General features: G+C 41.3%; 1 protein-coding gene across 1 annotated transcript in view; it reads right to left on the bottom strand.

Moving 5' to 3' along the window:
- The window catches only part of RBM47 (RNA binding motif protein 47), a 173199-nt gene extending 148309 nt beyond the window's left edge, over positions 1–24890 (bottom strand). The window contains exon 1 of the mRNA XM_082256127.1: positions 24325–24890. The gene's annotated coding sequence lies outside the window, so the exon portion shown is untranslated. The remainder of the gene's footprint in view (positions 1–24324) is intronic.
- Positions 24891–25115: the final 225 nt, after the last annotated feature.

The following is a 25115-nucleotide window of genomic DNA, read 5'->3' as shown; positions in this document are numbered from 1 at the left end:
AGTAGCAGTGTTTACTTCAGTGATGTTTAGCTGCCAGACACATCATCCATGTATGGTATATGCATATTTACATTGGTCCAATTTGGACCAATATAACTATGTCTAAAATATCCATACCTGGAATTCTTTAATGATTTAGAAGCTGGGCTTTTTGCATTGTACATATCTCCAAACTTTCCAAGATGGGAAAGAGGGACACCAATTAGCTAAAGGTATGAAGGGAAAAGGACACCCCCCCCCCCCCTCGCCACGCCTCATCACATGGAGAACCAATACACAACATATTTTATTAAACCCACAAGGTTGCTTTTTTTTTTTTATTCCATTATCATTCCTTTATTCCGGCTTTGAAATTTACAAATGTAGCAATTTAGAATTTGGATGAAAGGTTTAACACTATAGAACAGTTTTTGTTTGCTAATTAGTGCATTCTTTTTCCATCAGACTAAAACTTTGTTCCAAAAGAGGGCCAGTCTCTTCTTATGCATTGTACTGTATGGTATTGAGGGCAGACTCTCTGGGGTTGATTTACTAAAGGCAAATAGACTGTGCCCTTTGCAAAGAGCAGTTGTACTCTGCAAGTGCAGTTGCCCCAGAGCTTAGTGAATAAGCAGAAGCTCTGCTGGCTTCCATCGTCCAATCATGTGCAAGCAAAAATGTTGTCTGCTGCTGTCAATCAAATCCTGTGAGCAGAGAATGGGGGCGGGGCGGGGCGGGCCAAGCCACGCTGTGTGTGTCTATGAATGCATTCAGTTCAGCTCAGGAGCAAGCTCATATGTCGGCCCCCCATAGAAGGGGAGTAGAGAACTGACAGGGGACCCCAGAAGAGGAGGTTTGGGGCTGCTCTGTGCAAGATCATTGCACAGAGCAGGTAAGTATAACATGTTTTTTTATTTATCCTTTAAAACCACTTTAAGCACATTTAGGCCTGTCAAACATTTGTGGATAATTAGATCCCATTGGTCAGAATATTAATTTGGTCTGGCCATTAGAATACATGAATGCGCAAATACTAGACATGTCTAGAACTTAGAGGTGTCTACGCACATTTGGGTGCATCTTTGAAAACCAACTCTGTCCTGATTTTTAGCTTTGCATTGTGTTCTATAAAAATATTTTTTCAGTTTGTATGACCTACAGGCAGTTATGTATATGTAAAAGTACAATTTTTTTCAATGAAAATATAGACTGGAAACCCCACAATGCCTCAAGCAGCCACACCTCCGCAATCTTTTTACATCAATCATTTTACATAACAGAATGTAATTTCAACAATTTTTTCCTTGTTCAACAATTATTTATAGCCTGGTGCATTATTTGGTGCACCACATCAAGGTTTGGCTTTAATAAATTTACAATTAAATACATTTATATATTAGTATATGTTGTAATACATTACAGAAAGCAAAGTCCAGTAACCTATGTCAACAAATTTATTAATCATTTATCACAAATTTTATAACATTTTGGTTACTGAACTTTTGACATTGGTATCTGAATGTATATACAGTGGGTACGGAAAGTATTCAGACCCCCTTAAATTTTTCACTCTTTGTTATATTGCAGCCATTTGCTAAAATCATTTAAGTTCATTCTTCTTCCTCATGAATGTACACATAGCTCCCCACACTGACAGAAAAACACAGAATTGTTGACATTGTTGCAGATTTATTAAAAAAGAAAAACTGAAATATCACATGGTCCTAAGTATTCAGACCCTTTGCTCAGTATTTAGTAGAAGCCCCCTTTTGATCTAATACAGCCAGGAGTCTTTTTGGGAAAGATGCAACAAGTCTTTCACACCTGGATTTGGGGATCCTCTGCCATTCCTCCTTGCAGATCTTCTCCAGTTCTGTCAGGTTGGATGGTAAACGTTGGTGGACAGCCATTTTTAGGTCTCTCCAGAGATGCTCAATTGGGTTTAAGTCAGGGCTCTGGCTGGGCCATTCAAGAACAGTTGTTGTGAAGCCACTCCTTCATTATTTTAGCTGTGTGCTTAGGGTCATTGTCTTGTTGGAAGGTAAACCTTCGGCCCAGTCTGAGGTCCAGAGCACTCTGGAGAAGGTTTTTGTCCAGGATATCCCTGTACTTGGCCGCATTCATCTTTCCCTCGATTGCAACCAGTCGTCCTGTCCCTGCAGCTGAAAAACACCCCCACAGCATGATGCTGCCACCACCATGCTTCACTGTTGGGACTGTATTGGACAGGTGATGAGCAGTGCCTGGTTTTCTCCACACATACCGCTTAGAATTAAGGCCAAAAAGTTCTATTTTGGTCTCATCAGACGAGAGAATCTTATTTCTCACCATCTTGGAGTCCTTCAGGTGTTTTTTTTAGCAAACTCCATGCGGGCTTTCATGTGTCTTACACTGAGGAGAGGCTTCCGTCGGGCCACTCTGCCATAAAGCCCTGACTGGTGGAGGGCTGCAGTGATGGTTGACTTTCTACAACTTTCTCCCATCTCCTGACTGCATCTCTGGAGCTCAGCCACAGTGATCTTTGGGTTCTTCTTTACCTCTCTCACCAAGGCTCTTCTCCCCCGATAGCTCAGTTTGGCCAGACAGCCAGCTCTAGGAAGGGTTCTGGTCGTCCCAAACGTCTTCCATTTGAGGATTATGGAGGCCACTGTGCTCTTAGGAACCTTAAGTGCAGCAGAAATCTTTTTGTAACCTTGGCCAGATCTGTGCCTTGCCACAATTCTGTCTCTGAGCTCTTCAGGCAGTTCCTTTGACCTCATGATTCTCATTTGCTCTGACATGCATTGTGATCTGGAAGGTCTTATATAGACAGGTGTGTGGCTTTCCTAATCAAGTCCAATCAGTATAATCAAACACAGCTGGACTCAAATGAAGGTGTAGAACCATCTCAAGGAAGATCAGAAGAAATGGAAAGCACCTGAGTTAAATATATGAGTGTCACAGCAAAGGGTCTGAATACTTAGGACCATGTGATATTTCAGTTTTTCTTTTTTAATAAATCTGCAACAATGTCAACAATTCTGTGTTTTCCTGTCAGTATGGGGAACTGTGTGTACATTCATGAGGAAGAAGAATGAACTTAAATGATTTTAGCAAATGGCTGCAATATAACAAAGAGTGAAAAATTTAAGGGGGTCTGAATACTTTACGTACCCACTGTATATTATTATTATAATATATTGAATACACCCAGTTAGGCCAAATTAGATTTAACTTGTTATGCTATTGTATGAGGCAATATTAAAATTAGTAGAATGGCTAATATCTACAAAGAAATTGTGCAGTGCCAGATATTTTCTTCTTTTCTTCTATAAAAGCTTTAATTATAACCAAAGCTAACAAAACATAGCTGCCTTTGCCATGTTTAAAAGTGCCTGTACACCATTGTTTGTCTAATTATTGTACATACCAGAAGGTGCTGATGGGGACCCTACGACAAAAATTAAACACGTAAAAAATGGAAAAAATTGTGTTCCCTTTTATTCTTTACAGCAGCATTTATCATGAAACTGTGCCTGTCTATGCATTTGGAAGAGAAGAAAAAGTCAACAAAACCCTGCCCTACTACATCTTTCCAGAAGGGACTGGAGTTTTGCTCTCTTTGGTTGTCTTTTTTGCAGGTTGTTCCAGATTGGGTGTCCAATTTTATGGGGCCTACCAAAGAGTTTATTGTCCAGTGGAGGAAGGACTTTCTGGGAACTCCATTATGCAGCACTTTTCTCCAGCTGTCTCTTTGGCATGGCACCTTCTGGCACCTACAACAGGCAAGCAAGAGCAGCAACCGGTCTGTTTGTTGAAACTGCTTTACTAAATGTAATTCCAGGAGGATCTATAGTTCGAATATTGGGCAAGGATAAAAGTCCTATTAGATTATATTCAAGAAACAATGGAGGTGTATGAAGCTGCAAGGTTGACAGGTTGGGAAAACCTTGAAGTGATCAGGCTATGGCAGTGCAATAAAAGCTCCTGTTAAATCCATATCCTTCATAAATGTATTTAGCTTGGAAGTAGTACGCTCAATATTTACTTCCTAATAGTACACTTGACTAGACATTTGTAAAGTGTCTTATTTCAAACAAGACTCTTACAAATACCTGGGTTTGTTTGTACAAAGTCAAAGGGGTCTTACCTAGAATTTGCTAAAATGCTAAATTGGTTCAGTATCTAAAATTAGGGTCAAGTTCATTTCTGTATTGTTCCTCAGTAATCCTTGTCCCATGGGGCTAAAACATATTACAATCATTTCTTCCATGTTTTCTAAATCCAGATAAACATTTTCTAACAGATTTATAGTCATAGTTATGTCATGCAAATTAGTGGCCTCACATATATTAGTCCTTGCAAAAAAGTTGCGCATCATTTTCATAAATGTCCATTAGCAGCAATTTCTGTTACCTTTTTAGATGCTTCCCTTACATACATTCAGGTGATCAACTCAATGCTCTTCTTTACATTGTATGAACACCAAAGTTAGAGCCGGTTCACATTAGCGCGACACGACTCCTTACTACTTCGGGGGCGACTTGTGCATTACATTGCACCACGACTTCGGAGCGACTTGCAGGGACTTCACATAATGGAAGTCTATGCAAGTCGCTCCGAGGTCGCCCCGAAATAGTACAGGACCCTTTTTCTAAGTTGGAGCGACTTGTGTCGCTCCTATTAGAACGGGTCCTGTAGCGGTCAATGGACCACGAGGGAGCGCGACTTGTCAGCCTGACAAGTCGCGCTAATGTGAACCGGCTCTAAAGGGAGCTTATGTTTTGTTTATATTGAGTATTCAGCATCTGTAACCTTTGCATTGTCTAGTGGACATAAACTGTGAATGTGCTTTTATTGTTTTAAATTTTTTTTTTTTAATGTATATTATTATTTTGAGATTAACTCAAGATATGGGACCATGTTATTTACAGTATATAGGATCTACTGTAATATTATGGTATTTAAAACACTCTCTATAGGTTGGTGTTTTGGGGTTTCAAACATGTCTAGGGGACCTTGTGGGCTCCTCATGTATACGTTTTGAAAGGCCTATGTGTTAGATTTCACATAGGCCTTTTATGACACAGTCTATCATAGTATTATATTCAAAACTGATTATTCTGTTAATTTACAAAGCAGCCCCATTTCTACCCATGGTTGAAAGAAAGAAATTTGCTCTGTGTATGTCCTGTTTTAGACAGGATTTAGAAGTCATTGCCATTTATTTTTCCTTAATCTCACTTCAGAGTTCAGGTTTGTGTCAGGAGGCAAGTTTGAAGAGTAACTGAATTATGTAACATATAAACTTTATATACTGAACCGGCCGAACTTTGATCCATCTATGGCCAGCTTAAAGGTATGTGTGTGTCAGGGTGCATAAATAGTTCCCTGCCAGATTTCCAGACAGCAAGGAGAACCAAACATGCAAATCAAGCTCATCTGGTTGACGTTACCTTTTAGGAACACCACTAGAAAATAGGATCTTTTTTATGTTAAAGTAGCTGTACAACATTGGAGACAGCGAAAGAAACAAGGATTGTTTGCATATATTCTGTATATAGTACATTATGTTTTTTATGAGTTATTTCAAAGAAGAATTAAAAGAGGGAACTCCAGCCCCCCACCAAAAAAATTAAAGTCTGCAGCTGTAAATACTGTAGCTGCTGACTTTTAATATTAGAACACTTACCTGTCCATCGATTCCACAATGTCGGCATCTCAGCCCATTTTTCAATTGGCTCTCGGCTGCCGCCACCATCATCCCAACTAAGTTCATAGCTGGTTCCCTACTGAGCATGCAGGAAGCATGTGGTGGCGGCAGTGGAAGGAGGGGGAGCTGAACTTCTTGGGGACCTTGCCGCTGCAAGGTCTCTAGGAAGTGGGGACAGGTACCTATCAAAAACAGGTACCAGCCCCCCCCCCCCTGAAAGGTGCCAAATGTGGCAGCGGGGGGGGGGGGGGGGGAGTTTGGGGAAGCAAACAATCAAAGCTTCCCCTTTTGCGTGGAGCTACGCTTTATTAGGTAGCTTTACTAGGTTTATTCTTACTATACTTACTTTCGCAAAGTTGCCAAAATGTTGAATACTTAATTCCAATATATTTCCTTTGTATTTGTTCTTACTGGTTACTAAATGACATCTCCTCTAGCTGAGCATATGCAACCATATTTGAAAGGTTTATTTCACATTTTGATAATCTTGTTTAGTAATAAGGTTAGTAAGTAAAACCTGTGGCCCTTAGCTGCTACACAAACATTTTCTTCTCTATTACAGTTGGACAAACTCCACAAGACGTTATCTGTCAAGTTTCCATATAACAGTCATTTGCTTTATTTTTCTCATACCAGGCTCTGCATGATACCAGCAACAGCCCTCCATGGATTTTCCCATTTAGTGCTGGAAATACTAACACGTTCAGTGCCCCTAATAAGACAATCTAGGAAAAGAAATAGTGGTATGTATATATATATATATATATATATATATATATATATATATATATATATATATATACACACACCAAATAACATATGTACAGCATGGGAAAAGAGACACCAGTACGTACCAGATAAAACAAGTACAGCATGAAAGTCAGGGCATAATACAATAGTGAACTCAGTATTTACTTTAAATGATTTGACACTGTTATATATGATGAGACATACATTTTATCTTATGTACTTTTTCTGCTGCAGCTCTTTTTCAGCAATGAGACCTGAACTGAATTACGGCTGATGCTGAACTTACATGGTCTGAGCAGGTGTCCAATATTTGTCTGTTTCCCAATGGTACCATTAGCTTTATTTGGCTTTTACCAGCACTTGTGATTGTGTCGCTATAGTAGGCTTCATTTATTAAGTTGTCTTATTAAAGAACAGTGCAGTATCCTAGTCAAATGTATTGGGGATTAAAAGTTTTATTCTAACAGATTGCTGAAAGGAAATGCAAACAGTTCCTATGTGGAGGGTACACCTACCCTTTCCTTCTACAAGGCTGCCAATCAGATCGGCTTCTGTCCATCTACAATCCCTATAGAAGCCTATGGGGCTGAACTGCACAGGTGTTGATGTCGGATCAAGAAGCCAGTGGAAGGACTGCTGCGGGTCACTGGTCACTGCGGGTGCTGCGGGGAACATTGCTGCGGGTCTTAAAAGAGAAGTATGGGTTTTAGTTTTTTTTTAAGGATCATACTTACCTATGTGGATGCAGCATCACGGCTCTCTGCTCTGGCCCCCCTGAGCTCACTGGAGTGTTGGGCTGTGGAGGGGGCGGGAGCCCGCTGTCTGCTAAAAACGGTTCACAGGAGTGCAGAACGAACTGCACTCCTGTGATACAGAGGACAGGTGCAGCCAAACGAGCTTTGGCTGTACTTCTTGGAATTCAATTTTGCTAAGTATAGTGATTTTAGGAAGGATTGGGGGGCTAGGCCTACTTAGGGGGATAGTGGCAAAAAAAGTAAGGAAAGTTTGTGGGATAGTTTCCTTACCCTCCAATAAGTAAGATAGATGTTAGACTAAGTGCCTGTTCACTTATAGTGCAGTGACTGGTGTTTTTCCACACTGGAAGAATGTCGGTCACCACTAGTAGGATATGCAGAATAAAAAAGTTTTCTATGTGACTTGTTTTCACTGAGCTGGGGTGCAGTGAACTACAATAAAGTGCTGCATCTTATCACCCCTGCGGTTTAGTGTGTGTGGTCAGTGTGAATTAGCCCTTAATTATGAAAAGTCCTACGGTTAATGAAACAAATTCTGTCAAGAGTTTCCTCAAGACTTCAAAAAGTTGAACAGTGTTTGCTGACTTCCAGGCAAACAGACAACTACACAATTGCAGTAACAAAATGTGAAAAAGTCCACGCTATCTAAATATATGAAGCTGCACGCAAAAGGTATACATAAACATTATACCCCAAAAAAAAAACATATAAATGATATTTGCAGCGCTGGATGATAAAAGATATTTAAATGATATGTGAATCTATATCTTCCACCATAAACATAAAAGTGTCAATGGATCAAAGAATAAAAGTTCATGCAATGATGAATCACAATCTAATATATCACATGTGTGACCAGTGAAAAAATACTGGTGGCTTCTGCTAACGCCTTCACCCAGGGCTGCTGTTAGAAATCACGGGGCCCCGTACAGCCTACATGAACCCCCCCCCCCCCGAATTTTTTAAAGACAATATTAACACTAAAAATACATTAAAATAATTATTAGCGGACACAAATATAACAGGAAACCTGTGTGAATTAGCCTTTTTTAATTCTTTTTTACATTATAAAAAAAAATTATATATAAATATATATTTTTTTTTAAATGTGGAAAATGTTTACATTTTATTTTACGATTTTTTAAAATTATTTATTACAATGTTTTATTATTATTATTATTATTTTTTTTTACAGGGCAGGGAGGCCTGCAGTGCTGTGGGGGGGGGGGCTCAGTGAAAGGGGGAGGGCACACAGGGAGAGGGGGGAGCAGAAGCAGGCAGAACAGGGAGGGGGATCTGTGTAAGAGAACCAATTACAGGGATGATGCCCTGTGTCTGTGTCTCACCCCGCAGCAGCTGAAAGATGGCAGGAGAGGGAAAAACTGGCTTTCAGCTGTTGCAGAGAGTCGCACAGGGCTTCCTTCTGTACTTGCCCCCCCTGCCCGACTGCACTGATTCCCTGTGCTGTTGGGGCCCCCCTGTGTGCTTGGGCCCCCTATAGGAGGACTGGTGGTCCCCCTCTATCAGCGGCAATCAGGGCCGGCCTTAGGTGTTCAGGCGCCCTGTGCGAGCTAATCCTGTGGCACCCCCCCCCCCGCACACGTGACCCCCCCACCGCACATTTTCTTGCACTTTTTTGCACTTTATTTGACTTTTCTTTTTTATGATCACTAATAACTTAGCCCCCCTTACATTAGAGACCCCTCACAGAGCCCCCCTTACATCAAATACCCCCCTTACATTAGAGTCCCACACAGAGCCCCCCCTTACATCAGAGACTCCCCACCCAGAGCCCCCCTTACATCAGAGAATCCCCACACAGAGCCCCCCTTACATCAAATACCCCTTTACATTAGAGATCCCCACAGAGCCCCCCCTTACATCAAAGACCCCCCTTACATTAGAGTCCCACACAGAGCCCCCCCCCCTTACATCAGAGACTCCCCACACAGAGCCCCCCTTACATCAGAAAATCCCCACACAGAGCCCCCCTTACATCAGAGAATCCCCACACAGAGCCCCCCTTACATCAGAGACCCCCACACTGAACTTCCAGGCCGCGATCACAGCTTACCTTCCGCTGTGCGGCCTGATCATCTGCGAGCTGTGATGGCCGCGCGGCGCCCCTGTTGCTCATGGCGCCCTGTGCGGCCGCACAGCTCGCACACCCCAAAGGCCGGCCCTGGCGGCAATGCCTTCACCATACATGAAGAAACACCCACTGTGTTTATCCCCCGCCTGTAGGAAGACTGCAAGCTTACCATGGCAAAAAACTGTCTAAAGATAGAACAGCAATATGCACTTGTGAAATATCCTTTATGATCTATCTTTTAACACCACTGTTAAAAACGAAAACTGTACTTCTCCACTCTACCAGGGGTTTCTGATGGAGATTTACTAAAACTGCTGCACACAGAATCTGGTGCAGTTCTGCATAGTGACCAATCAATTTTCAGGTTTTATTGCCAAAAGTTAATTGAACAAGCTGACGATAGAAGCTGATTGGTTACACACACACACACACACAGCTACACTGAATTCTGTGTGCATTACTTTTAGTAAATCTCCCCCTGTAACAGCATTCAAATCCACAAGGAACCACCAGATGCAAGAGAAATTCTCAGTATTGCAGTATTTAAAGTGTTTGTAACCCTAAAAAAAAAAAAAAATGAGCTCCTGTTTCCTTAAAGGGGATTGAACAGCACAGTGCTTTTGCTGTCTAACCTGCCCCTCTCTAAGCTGTAAAAAACCTGGCTGATCCTGCCAGTTCCTATGTACCCTCTGTGTACTGACTACGATAATGATGGCTGCTGAACCCTGATTACCATGGTCAGTATATGTGTCTCTGTCATCTGCAGCTCTCCTCTGTACCTCTCACCCCTCCCTACCTGCCTGTCAGCTCTGTGTGTCTAAGCCTCCGCTCCCCTCCTGCCACTCTTAGTAGTAAAAAAAAAATAATAATTGTCTCTGGCACAGGCCCTTTTTTTTTTAGGCCAGTCACATGACTTCTGGCTACTCTGATCCAGGGCTACAGCGAAGGGGGCAGAGCGGCTACATGACTTCCCTGGCAGACGTCAAAGGGAGATCTTGGCCCCTCCCACTGTAGTCCTGGATCTGTGTAGCAGAGCAGCCGGGAATCACGTGACTGGCCTGAATATAGCTGAAAAAAAGATATTAAAACCTTTACAAAAACACTTACAGAGTGCATTATGCCTGGATAAAATAGAGGGGCTGCCAGTGAATCGTTTGAAAGGTAACAACCACTTTAATGATGATCTGAAATACATATACAGATTAAAAACAGCCACATAAAACTAGATGACAAATGCCACTTGGTAGACTTAGATAAAAAGCCAGCAGTCCAGCTTGGAGTGGTGGCTGCACCCCTAGCAATTCTGCTTTGCTCTGTTCAACATCGTTTTGTGCAACCGCGTGTCATTAGGAGCCTCTATATTCTGTGTACACCAGCTATGTTTATGCAGCCTGTAGCTATTTTGTCAAGATGAGAACTAAAAAAAAAGGCCGCCATTTTCTTACAACATTACTCCCTCATTCCCTACCGCTGGCTCACTACAGCCAGAACGGAGAGCTTCCGGCACACTAAACTGCCACAGTCTAGTTTGTGGGCAGTGTGAACTAGCCCCTAATTATTAAAAATCCTACGTTTAATTAAACAAATTCTGTCAAGAGTTTTCTCAACACTTCATAAAGTTGAGCAGTGTTTGCTGAATTCCAGGTAAACAGACAACTACACAATTGAAGTACAAATATGCAAACTGTCTTGTGATCTTTTTCTCAAACACAGCTAAGTTACAGACCCACCCTCAGACTGCTTACTGGTCAATAATGGAAAATAACCACAACGATGAACCAATCACTCTGCTCACTCCTGCTGTCAGTTAAGCAGGCCATACATGGATCAAAATTTGGCCGATTCCTGCTCAACCGGGTGAATTTCAATCCATGTATGGCCATTCCCGTTTATGAAAAGTCGATCTATCTTTTTATGAATGGGCTTGTTGGCTTATATGTTCTCTTGATCAGTGCATGCAGCCAATGGACTGCAGCCCAGATCAGTATATTCTGATGGCAGGGAATGTCAGAATACAGTGACAAAGTGGCGAAAATGTCTCCATCCAGCTCGAACGTGTGGATGGAAAATCAGTTCAGTTTTTTTTTTTTCTTTTTCTTCAGTCAGCTGGCCATGTATGGCCAGCTTAAATTCATTCCATTTGACTGACAGTATAGTACAAATGAAAGTATTCCTGATTGGCTGATAACACGTGAGCCCCCTTGCCCATTCTAAAGAAGCTAAAATCAAGTCTAATTCAGGTAGTTACACTAGCTATATTTATTGGTACTTTTTTTTTTTTTTTAAAGTGGACCTATCAGTAATGTTAAAAATCTGCATGAATGCATTCCTGACATGCCACACTATACAGCAACAGCATAAAAGGCGCACTGTTTAATATTAACAGACTATGCCACTGCTGACTTCCTTTGACTAATGATCACACTTTATGTAAATGCAAACTACATCATGCACACTGTTCTATGGAAGTATTTTTGTCATATAGATGCAATGTAAAAAGCAGTCCCTGAGTTCCAGTCAAATGAATCTTGGTATTGCTACTCCAACACTTGCAGTTCTTGTGACGACCTGTCAGTGGAACAGAAGTGAGTGTAATGGGCCATACACACTATAAGATTTTCTGAAGACTATTTCCTTTAGACTTACCAAAACCATATAATATGAGGTCAAACCTAAACACTTTCAATTTGTATGCAATCTGGCAGGCCCTTGCACTACAAAGAAAAGGTAAATCTGAAGGAAATCTAACCACAAAAGTTGGATAGTGTGTATCCAGCTTAAGGCAGCCTATAGATGAGTCAGGTTTTTTTGTTTAACCAGCGGGTTGAACGAAACAATCAAACTCAATTCCTCCATCGACAAACTTGATGTGGATGGCGGAATCCTACCATTGAGCCATTGTATTCTGATAGCGTCAGAATACACCGATCAGCGTTGCAGGATTTAGCCTGCAGGGCTGATTGAGCGGGGAAAATCTGGCAGGGCACTTGTACAGGAATCGATTGGGTCTGCAACTTCTATACAACCTCCCTGCCAATACATGGATCAATATTTAGCCAGCCATACACTGTTACATTTTTTCATTCAGCCTTTTCTACCAGATCTCTCCTGTGTTTGAATGCCACACACCATGTTACAATGCATCGCAGCACAATATACTGTAAGTAATTTGGCTAGCTGTATATTAAACAAACAAGAAAATTCACATCAACGCAATTCATTAAAAAATGCATGTCTAACATGGTGGTAGAGGTGCCCAGATACTCCACATTGATATCATCCTTCCACCCCAATCTATGTTGGTGCTGTTGCAAGAGTTTTATCTGTGCTTGAATTTAGTAAGCTGAAAGTTTCCTTGATATAGTAGTGTAAGTTAGTGGTTGAGAGCCCAACATGTCACATCTTCTACTCTCAGAGGGATAAGGCTAAGTATTACAGCCTCTTGGACACAATTTGGAGGTGCTGCTTCCTTAAAGTGCTGGAGATGATGCAGCCACAGCTTCAGCTCGGGTGAGGTATTCTCACTCACTGTCTTCTGCATATCCTCTACAGTCCATCAGATCATCTTTCAGTTTGAGCAAAAGCATAAGTGCCTGTTTTACAGTTTCAGACTGAGCAGAGGTAGACATGTTAGTTAGAACCTCAACAGTTAATGAGACCCGCTCCAAGGTCAGAATGAGAAGATACCTCTGCATAAGGTCACATACAGATGGTTTGTGTCTTGGCATTCTTCTGTAGCATCTCTTTACGTTGGTAGACATGTTCTTTTCATGATGAATGAATTATCCGAAAAGGAATTAACGTAACATAACGAATATAACAGAACTAAATTATGTATTTTACGAATGAAAATGAAACAAAGCAAATTTTTCCATTGTGCACAAGTCTAATCCTGACTATGTATTGTAGCAAGTTTTGGGTTTATTCCGAAGTGCTGTACTCATTTGACTAATGCCTCGTACACACGCATCGATTAATGGCCGTGAATTTTCGGGTTGTTAGTATGATGCTTCCGACAACCGACTTCCGACTTTTCGGCCGAAAAAAATCTGGTGTGCAGGCTATAAAATTTTTGTTGGCCGTCAACACAACGGCCGATTTTCCGTCAGTCAGTACAGATTTCGGCAGACAAAAATCTGATGAGCAAGACTGGGCATGCTCAGAGAAGAAAAAACACACGGAAAGTAAACAAGCACATGACATCACTTCTGAAGTAGATTTTTGCTGGCCGAGAAAATTTGTGTGCAGTCTAGGCACATTCCAACCAACAAAACACCACTCTGGACAAAAGTCGGACGTTCGGTCGACCGATAATCGTTGCGTGTGTACGAAGCATTAGTCTTTAATATGTAGTTGTTTTATTTTTTCCACACATTGTGATTTTTTCCACACCTTTGTGTTTTCTGAACAAAATAAAACACGAATAAAATATAACTAAACAAACAAAATTCATGTTCATTTAAGTACATTTACTGCATGTCAATGTGCTCTAAAAGCAGTGGTGGTACATATGGGGGTACATATGGTGTCAATCCAGCCCAAACAACACTGTTCTTTTAGGCTAAAATATTCTATGTACAATATGCCAACTGCTATTCTAGAGACTGCACATTAAATATCAAAATGTAAAATGTTTAAGTGATCAACGTCTTAGGAACCTGACTCATTTAACTTCCCACCCCTGCTCTACTGCTCATGTGTATGATACTACAGGGTTCAATGATTTTCATTTCCTCCTCTGCTCTGTGTAATAGATAAGGCACAAGGATGCAGCACTTATTTTAAAAGGCATTTGACCTCTTCGCCTTTAATGTAATTTATCCCTTGTGCAATGGAAATGAAGGAAACCCAAATATACATTATAACACATATTCTCAGAGCACTGGAACTTAAATTGTAGGGCCCTGATTCCCGAAGGTAGCAAGCTCTCCAGACTTTTGCTATGGGCATTTCACAATTGTGATGCCATTCTATGATATAGAAAACGTAAACAGAGTAGGCAGGTGCCTACAAGTGAAATGCACAAGCATAAACAGCTCTGCACTACAAGCTCCCAAATTCTGATTGAGCACATGTCTCCATAATTGTAACATCCAATGACCCCGACACCCGGGAGCAGGAAAGCAGGGATTTTAGAACTAAATAAAAACGTTCTTACAATGTTTAACTAAAGTTGCAATGGTAGATAATTTTTATAGTCAAGTTTGTTGGCTTATTGCTGTGTTATTACAATGTGTAAGAAAATAAAAATAAGACATGTATTCCATTGGGCTGGCTTTACACTTGAGCTGCTTATAGTATTTTTCGGAGTGTTTTTTATGCACATTTGTAGACGTTTTTCAGGCTTGAGCAATTTTGTTTTAGCCAATGGAAAGCTAGTCATTAGGAGACTGCGTGAAAAAAATGTTGAAGTCTAGAGGGATCAAAAATGCGCAACTCTGAAGGAAAAAACAAAGCAAAGATCTTAGGTGTGGAGCCATGGTTAATATTGGACACTTGGAGTTTAAAGTAGTTCAGAACTTTGTCACTTACCAGTAATGAACTAGTCACTCACTTTGGAGGGAGTGTCAAACATATTGGTGGTTCCTTTACCCTGGATCTGTAACCTGCTTGGGTAAATCTATAGGCTAAATGTAATCTTTGTCTCTCAGACATCACTGTATCTCACATACTTCCTGCAAATAACGTTGAATAAATGGAACTCTTATATTGCAGGACTTCTGTTCTTAGAGCTTTCAGGCCTCAGCAAGGACTGTATTTCCATCTCTGCGCGATAGCACACCAAGAAAGGTGAGATGGAGCTCCAGTAATAAGGATTTTTGTAGGCACCTTGGGGTTGATTAACTAAAACTAGAGAGTCCAAAATCTGATTCAGCTTTGCATGGTAGCCAGCCAGCTACTAACTTCAGCTTGTTTAATTAAGCTTTGTCAAAAAAACCTGGAAGCTGGTTGGTTTCTATGCAGAGCTGCACCAGATTTTGCACTCTCCAGTTTAGGTAAACCAACCCCCTTGCGTGATTTTTCCAGTTCAAGTTGAGAGAGGGGTTTGTGAATAGTTAAGGTATTCCACAAGGCAGGTGACTGAGTGCCTCATGAAGATATTACTCCTCATAAATTGATAGGTATTTTATGCTAAATGAAAAATGATGTCTTTCTCCATTTTTTTTAAATGAGGAAAAAATGAAATAAGGAAATAAGTGCATTTATCATTGTTGGAAAGCAGAAGTGCAACAACATTGTGTTGGCCATACCAACCAAACAAACTCCACTAGTAATTTTTCCAGAACAGGAACATAAAAGGAAAATCTGATATATAATATGATACCAAAGTGACAAACTCTTTTGGGCACTGAACTACATAAAAATATCTGAAAGAAGGTTTATGTTGCCCATAGTAAACAATCATCTCCCATTTAATGTGCTTTAAAACCCCATCAAAGAATTCCTATTAGCACCCTTTTGGTCTTCTAAGTATATCATTGAAAGTGTTTTGTTATATCTGTTCGATAAGTGAAAGGCAGGCCATACATGATTCATTTTATTTTGTTCAACTAGCAATTGAACCGAGCAGGTTCCCCCATCCACACATTCAATGTGGATGGAAGAATCCTCCTGCTGTGCTATTGTATTCTGCTGGTGGGTATTTATCCTGAAAAGCCCATGAAGCACTGACTGATCTAGTGGAGTTCACTTTGGCTGAGAATTATGGAACCTTGTTAGTTATTAAGTTATTAAGCTTGAATGATGATCTGAAAAATCCACCTAGTGATAGAGAAGCAGGCTGTCCCCTACAGAGACCTTCAGAAATGACAATAAGGAATTCTGAGTGAAGAAAAAGAGATGCAGCTGAGAGATGAACCCCAAACTAGTGTGCTTCGGCTATGGATCTGTAGAGCACTCATCTTCTAGCTCAAGGTGCTGCACCACATGTTTAGGTGAGCGTCAAATGCAGAATCCAGTGCTCAGAGGTTGACAGTAAAGGCTGGTCCCTCATTTTCCAAAAGCTGGGAAATTACTGATCTGAAGCTGCAAAAAGATGCCCCAGTGACTCTGCAATAGGTTGATAAAAATGATAAGGTTTGCTTCACTCAGAGCAAAGAAAAGATCTCTGTTCTACTGAAAACACTATCAAAGAACTGAGGCTTGTAAAGGGGATGTACGGGGTTATTCTGGGCTGTCCCTACAGCCTTGCTTTGGTAGTGTCCAATTCTCCTGAGGGTGGCAATATAACCTAGTGTATCAGTGTGTTGTAAATATTAAACAACAACAATATCTCTCCTGCGCTCAAGTGGTATGCGGGAAGGTGAATCTTCTAGGTGGTTTTATGACACAAATGAAGTGGTCTTGCTGCCCCCCTCAGAACCAAGGGTATCCAAAAGGCACTACAAGAAAACAACAAGAGAAGGGCGCACCGACCTTGTGCATTACCACTTAAAAGTTTATTAAAATCAAAGAAGGGTAGCGTACAATATACTCACAAATGTAGCATATGAACAAGCATATAGGAAATGGGCACCACTCGCTTCCAGGCCACTTTTCTACTGCTGGATAGCGTGATGGCGTCCTCAAAACCTCATGTGGCCTCGCGTTTCGAGGGAGGACCCTCTTCCTCAGAGCCAAAATCGCTACAATTTGTTTTTCATTTTCTTTCTTTTAATTTTGCCTTGACATACATTTTATTGCTCTATATTGCCCTTGAAACCTGAAAGGGAGAAGTTGAGCTGGTTGCTGCATGCAACACTGACCATTCTGTCTTCAGGTATGAATAACTGATAAAAATGTTAGGACATAAAGATTCTATGATCGGGAAACAAAAAGTATGAGGATGTATTCAGGATGATACTTTCCAAAGCAGTAGAAAAGCTAATATTTGGTACATGCCATTGCAATCTACAGCCATATCACAACAATGCACCACCCCAATGAAGGAAAACTCACACTATTTTCCCTTCAAAGAAAGAATGGAGTCTGATACAAGCTTAGCCTCTAGCATTCACTTCAGAGAATACAAACGGGGCAGTAGAGCCCTGATACAGATAATTGTTCCTGGAGAACTAAGAAAGTTCACTCACCAGAGAAGAAGAAACTGAAGTGCTTTGCATTATTTAACCAAAGACCAAAAGATCACCCCCAACAACTGATAAACCTCATTTAATAAAGAGAAATACAAGAGTAAAGGTACCAACTGCCAATCAGATATTTGCACACCTTATTTTTGGCACAATATTTCAATATCCTGGAGAGTGACAGTTCATAATGGTAACAAATTACTCTGTGTTCCCAATGGAGACGCTCCTCTCATTTCCTGTCCTGGTGACTACTCCTCACCAGTTTAAGAACTGAATATATTTTTTTAAACAGGGGCACAGAAAGCAGAAAAAAAACCTTTACAAACCTAACTCTTCCCAACTCTATTGAAATGACAAAGATGCAGGGAAACAATTTCACTTTAATTGTCACTTAATTAGGAGTTAACATACAACCTCCCCTATTAACTTCCCTGAGTATGAATCTTTCAATGGCCAATCAGACATTAGCTTTAAATATATAGCTATACATTCCTATTCTAAAATCTGTACACACACAAATGCTTTCTGATAATTGGAATCATCCACAATGTTACGTATGGGTAGCCTAATGCTACTGTATATGAAGTTTGATGGCTGCACTGATAAAGGAGCTTTTTTCAGCTTACACACAAATATGGTAATGACCTTCCCATAGGCACAGACTTACATTGGTATTCATAGAGAAATTAAGCAAGCCAAGAGTTTCCAACATATGGGTGAATGATTTTATCTTCTATGATTGCTTACGCTTAAAAGATGCAGAAAGTGAACCTTCTTGGGTTTAACCTAAAGTGTTCTTGGGTTCAGATACACTTTAAGGGCCGATTCACACCATGAATCGCACAGGAATGCGCAGTGCATTTCTGTGCGGTGCGATTCATGTGCGCTCCAGGTTCAGTGTAATTTCAGCCCATTCATTTGAATGTGCTGAAATGGTGCCACACCAAAAGTAGTGCATACACTACTTTACAAAAACGCACAGCAACCCGTTCGCATGGTACTACCATGTGATGCAGGAAAACGCAGTGCATTTGAAACTTGCAGTGCAGTGCATTTTGAATGCAGTGCGGGAACACACATGCAGGTTTCCCACGCCATGGCCTGGTCTTAGCTGGCCCAAAAACAGGTGCTTAGCCAAAAAATTAACAAGATAAAAATGAATAGCTTATTAGAAGATAAAATTAAAAAATGCCTTTGTTGCAATGTTTACTTGTCATTGAATATATGACGTTGACCTAATATGGCTATGTGTCCATATTAGGTCAATGATGTCAAGAGCATCCCTGCGCCTTTGTGTATCTGCAGCTGTGGGTTGGGAATGCCCTAGCTGCAGCTGATTGAGCGGCAGGGCAAGGAGTAACAGCTTCCTTCAGGGTTTAGTCCGAGCACAAGTTCAGACCAAACCCAAGCTTATCCCTACTGGCCACCACTATCACTATTTCTGGCTGTGGCCATCTTAAGTAAGGGCAGATGATTCATGTAGCATTTACTTCTTGGAATACATCTGCCCTTAGCTCAGGCAAGCAGGTGTGAGGGTTTTCTTAGCTGAAAAAGCCCAAAAACCTAGGCCTAGGCCAAAAACCAGGAAGCAACTGAAGCCATGCAAAACAAAGTTTAAGCTCGGTTCACACCAGTTCTACTTCAGCACGACTTCCATGCAGTGAGATTTCATGTGCAGCTTGCTGATATCTGTGCGACTTCATTTAACAGATGTCAATCCAAGTCGCACTGCAATCGCAAAGGATTAGTGCAGGGACTTTTTTCAAAGTCGCTACGACTTTAGTCACAGCAATTTGAACGGTCTGTCAGGTCACATGACAAGTCGCACTGGTGGAACCAGGGCTTAAAAAAGTAAAATATACTTTCCTATATATATATATATATATATATATATATATATATATACTAAGGCTAGCAGCATAAGGATTCAAATTAGTTAATGTTGGCTGAGAGAGTTTAATTCTGCTTTAACTTCTATAGGGATTGCACTCTAATTATCCAATGCTGGAATTAATCACAGTCGATAGTCGTATGTAGTCATCACAATGGTAGTGATTTGGCATCATTATTCATGCTAATCCATTATGAAATATTTTTTGGAAGTATGGCTCACACACTAAAAGTTTTTAAAGTGATTGTAAAGTCTCATGTTTTTTTTTTTTTAAATAACAAACATGTTATACTTACCTCCTCTGTGCAGTTGTTTTGCACAGAGCAGCCAGGCTCCTCATCCTCTCGGGCCCCTCTTTGCTGCTCCTGGCCCCTCCCTCCTGTCGAGTGCCACCACTGCAAGCAGCTTGCTATGGGGGCACCCCAGCTGAGCTGCAGCTCCCTGTGTCACATTCAGACATGGAGCTGCCATTCGGCTCCACTCTCTCCTAAATGGTCAACTGACTTTGATTGACAGCAGCAAAAGCCAATGGCGCCGCTGCTGTGTCTCAGCCAATCAGGAAGGAGAGTCCTGGATGACCGATGTACTCATGAATATTGCTGGATAGAGATTTGCTCAGGTAAGTACTAGGAGGGCTGGCCAGGCTGCTACACACAGAAGGCTTTTTATCTTAATGCATAGAATACGATTAGGATAAAACAGCCTCTGTCTTTACTGCTCCTTTAACCGCTTGCCGACCGCCGCAAGTAAATTTACTGCGGCGGTCAGCCCCTGCCAGGCAGAGTGACGTTAATTAACGTCACTAGCCTGGGAGGGTCTGGGGAGCGAGCGCACTCCGCCGGAGGCGCGCTCCCGCTCCTGCGCGGTCACGGACCCCCCGCGCGTGTGACCGGCGGACCCGATGTCCGCCGCTCACTCGGCGATCGTCGGGGGAGAGGGAGAAAGTCAGGCAGCTAGTGTAAACAAGCTGCCTGTCATTCTCCTCGGTGTTAAAACACTGATCAGACAGATCTACTATGTAGATCTGTTGATCAGTGTCCTTTCACCTCAAGCCACAGCCAATCACAGTAGAAAGCACGCCCCTAGGGACACACACAGCCCCTCCCTCCCAAATAAAGTTAACCCCTTCACTACCAGTGTATTTTTACAGTAACAGTGCATATATATAGCACTAATTACTGTAGAAATGTCACTGGTAACCCCAAAAGTGTCAAAAATTTCAGTCAAGGGTCCGATCTGTCCGCCGCAATGTCGCAGTACTGCAAAAAAAATTGCAGCTCGCCGCCATTACGCATTAAAAAAAAAACAACAAAAATGACAGAAATCTTTCCCTTTGTTAGTAAACGCGATAACTTTTGCGCAAACCAATAAAAATAAGCTTTTTGCGATTTTTTTTACCAAACATAGGTAGGATAAAACAAATTGGCTGAAAATGTTAAAAAATTTTGATTTTTACATTTTTTTTGGGGGGAATTTCATATAAAAAAATGTGAAAAATATTGTTATTTTTGCAAAATTTACGCTCTTTTTTTGTTTATAGCGCAAAAAGTAAAAATCGCACAGGTGATCAAATACCACCAAAAGAAAGCTCTGTTTGTGGGAAAAAAAGGACGTCAAATTCCTTTAGGTACAGCGTTGCACGACCGCGCAATTGTCCGTTAAAATCACGCAGTGCCGAATCGCAAAATACTCCCTGGTCGTTTAGCAGGAAAATCCTCCGGGGCTTAAGTGGTTAAATATCACCTGGTAATTTATGGTAGTGGTATATAGATACACACATTGGTGGTTACCATTTTACCAGCTCTCATAACCACATCAGGCTTTCTTTAGGGGGCAGAATGACCGAAACGGGGGCAGCAACAACCACATAGACCAGGGGTCTCCAAACTATGGCCCTCCAGTTGTCCAGGAACTACAATTCCCATCAAGCCTAGTCATGTCCATGAATATCAGAACTTTACTATGCCTCATGGGACGTGTAGTTCTGCAACAGCTGGAGGGCCGTAGTTTGGAGATCCCTGACATCCCTGACCAACAAAAAAAGCTAATTCATTTTAGTGCGATTAAGACACAATTAGGACAAAAGTACCACTGAGCACTAGTGTGTGCCAAGCTCTAATGAGCAGGGCCCTCTAGTTCCTCCTGTTTTGAACTGTATTGTAACTGTATTGTCTTCCTTCACATTGTAAAGCGCTGCGCAAAGTGTTGGCACTATATAAATCCTGTATAATAATAATAATAATAATAATTAAGGGGTACGTAAACTTACAATCAACTTCTTCAATTAACTTACAATTCAATTGCTTCCTTTTGGTTTGTTAAATATACCACTGAAAGTGTGGTGTATTATTTGCTCCAAAAGTGCAAAACTCTGCTCTCTGTCTGTCTTGCACTCTCATCAGTTACAATGTTTCCATCTCTGACTACAGAACACTTCCCCCTATGTTATAGATAGGAGGAGGAGTTGGCCTGTAGTCCTCACACATTTCTTGTCCTAGAGTGAAAATGTTACCCCTCCATAGGTACAGTGTTACGAGTGAGTGTTGTCATCCTAGGACAGGAAGTGTGTTACTGGCAGCATCAGCAGGTGAAAATAAAGGAAAAAAACACCTGTTACAGAAAACAAAGGCAGCCACCACATCTTAGAACTGGCAATGCAGGCCATTCAGGGGTCTAATTCCAAACAATTTGTCAATCAACATTTTTTGTGTGTTTTGTAATCCGATGGTTCCACCATTGATTTTGGAATTCGACCAGCCAAGCTTCCATTTCACTTCATGTTACAGAAAAGAAAATTTGTGGCCAGGAATCTTCTTTTCTTTCAAGTCACAGTTATGTGCATTTGTTTTTGATTATATTTCTCATTTGATTCTCCCATTAATAATTAGAAGTTCGTTTGATTTTTAAAAAAATGTACAACATGCCCGATCACTCGAATTCGAAGGCGGCACGAAAATCAGCCGTTGCAACCCCACTTATGGTCGAAAATTAAAGGGTGATTTACAAACTAAAAATCATTCGGAATTCGACATGTGTATTGCCAAAATAAGCTGCAACATATGACAGTGTTGTTCTTGTATTTAGAAAAGTTTGAAATTCAATGCAGTTTTGCACACTGATTCTGGAGGACAATGACTGGCATACAATAGGGGAGTTCAAGGTGAAATAATAAAAAAAAATATATATATATATTTCTATAATAAAAGGTGATAACAGTATCATTTTAAGTATACAGATCAATGGGTGCTATCATGTTACAGCTTACCGCTACTAAAAATTAGGGAGTTTTCAGGGACTCAAACTTTTAGTTAAACTGTTACATTTTCTAAGCGATGACTACACAAATTTAGAACTCATGTTTGTAAAAGGAATAGCAAATTACCAGGTGACAGGTGACAAGTAAAGTCAAACTAGTTCATACCAACTGGGGATTCAGCCCTCCTGATAGGTATTCTTGGGACTGACGCAGATTTAAAAAGTCTCTGTCGTGTCCCCTAACAGATCGTCATGGAAAGTGCGCAGTCTGGATCACAACAGATTGGTGTTACACTGAGGTCATAGCAACCTGTGGACTGCAGAGAAGAACCTTTCGGAGAGTTTGCCAATCTCTGCCAACAATACTACAAACACATAGTACTAATGGTTGTAACATAAACAGTAATTAATCCTGCTTCTTCTCTAAAGATAAAAATTATATGGTGAACATATGTTCAATAATGTATAATAACCCAATGCAGAAAAAAAGTCTTTGCTGGCCTGACTACAGAGAACTAAAATGCTATTGGTTGCCATAGGTTGTCATGCTTTGCACACTGTTGCTGCACACTGTTAAACTTTATTAAAGTCTATCCAAACCCAAGAACAAAAATGTGTAGTATTGCAGCTTACCAGTCCATAGATGTGGTGGATGCATTACTTCACATATTTTTTACTTTATTTTAACCTGCTATCAAATCAGAGACACTTAAAGCGATTATAAAGTCTCAAAGTTTTTCACCTTAATGTATTCTATGCATCAGGGTAAAAAAAACTTCTTTGCTGCACCCCCCCCTCCTCAGACCCCCCCCCTTTTTTTTTGTTACCTGAGCTTATTCATTCCAGTGCTGTGGACGAGCCCAGTGGTTCCAGCCGCAGGCTCTCATCTCATTGGACCAGATGATAGCAGCAGGAGCCATTGGCTCCCGCTGCTGTCAATCAAATCCAGTGACAGGGGAGCGGGGGGGGGGGGGGCACAGCAGCAGTGGACGCAGGACTCAGGAGTGCGCCTGCACGGGTGCCCCCCAGGGAAAGCAGCTTTCTGTGGTGGCACCCGATGAAGAGGAGGAGCCAGGAGTGCCACCGGGGGGGGCACCCCAAAAGAGGAGGATCCCTTGCACAGAGCAGGTAAGTATACCACGTTTGTTATTTTTATTTTAAAAAATTCGAACTTTTACAACTACTTTAAGCTCGTTAAAGATGGATAAAAATTCAGTTTAGCAGAGTTGGCCAAATTTTGATCTATGTGTGGCTGCTTCTGTTTGAGTAGAGACAATCGAATGATCGATGGGCTGTTATTACATTTTCGTTCAGTTAGCACCTGTAGCCAATCGGCTGCAGCACTGATCAGTGTATTCTGACAGCAGAGGAGTCCCTGCTGTCAGAATCCAAAAGCATAGCAAAAGCAAGATTCCACCATCCACCTTACCTGTGTGGTTGGGGGAATCTGTTTTTTTTTTTTTTAAACAGCCCACTGGTTGATCAAAAAAAAAAGAACCATGTGTGGCCAGCTTTATTGTTAGAGTTTACATACAAAGCCTCAAAGCAACCAATTCAGTAATTGTTTATGTTACTACTGGAGAGCTCAAAGCATATGGTAAGCAAGGTCAAGGTCTAGCATATAATTCTGCATGGTGCGTAGGGTGGGAGCTATGACAAGTGTCCTTGTCTAGCAAACGTTCTTATCACGCAGCATGTATAGGATTCTCGTGTTACTCTTTCACAGCTGTAAAACAATACTGAACAAAATTAATGTTTAACTTTCATTATTGTTTTAGCCAACCAATAAAAGACAAGCCAAGCCATCTTACCTATCTTAAAATATATTCCATAAAACTTACCTGGTCTTAGGTCGTTCGCCCAGTTTCAGCGATCTGCTGTGGGAAAAGTGCTGTTGAGCTGGGAGATGTCTCAGTGTGACTGTAAAGCTACTGCATCTCCTATATTGTCTCAGGAGAGAGAGAACAACATACACCTCCTGTTAGCAGCCAAGCCCTTCAGACTTCACTCCAGGCTTCACCCTCTGTCAGTTTTTCCCCTTTCTGAGCCCTGGAAAAATGCACAGCCCGAGAAACTCGCAATTAGCAGGTCCTCACTAATCTCAAATCCTCACTGGCCAAAAGCTGCACATTCCAATATTTTAAATAGAGGCTCAGAGTCAGAAGGATATTTCTTAATGAAAAAAAAAATCCTGACTAGACACAAAACATTAAAGGTATGCAAACCCTCCCAGAGATTAAAAAAAAAAAAAAAGAAAGCCCCCTTCGCTTGAGTTAAATAAAGCAAGAGGATGAAGTAATATTGGTGGTGAGAAGCACAAGGGGTTGGCTGGGGCTGTCTTATCAGTTCCCTCTGCTCACTCGCAGTGAAAAGCCTGTCTCTAACTGGTATACTCCCTGCCCTTAAACTCACCAAACCAGAATCTTACTCCCGACTAACACAAGCAACTTCCCGCACATCCAAACTGAAACTTTATCCAGCTCAGTGAGCCCTTACTGGCCATGGGCCAGTACAGCATTCCTCTCCAGATACCTTTACTACAAAAGAAAAACTGCTCCCTGCAATTCATGTGGGTTCACCTTCGCCGGTGACACCGTATACCTCCGAGGGGGAGTTCCACTTTACAATTTCT

Source organism: Pelophylax lessonae (assembly GCF_965119305.1).
Source record: "Pelophylax lessonae genome assembly, chromosome: 1".
NCBI lineage: Eukaryota > Metazoa > Chordata > Amphibia > Anura > Ranidae > Pelophylax > Pelophylax lessonae.
This window is presented reverse-complemented; position numbering and strand designations above follow the sequence as displayed.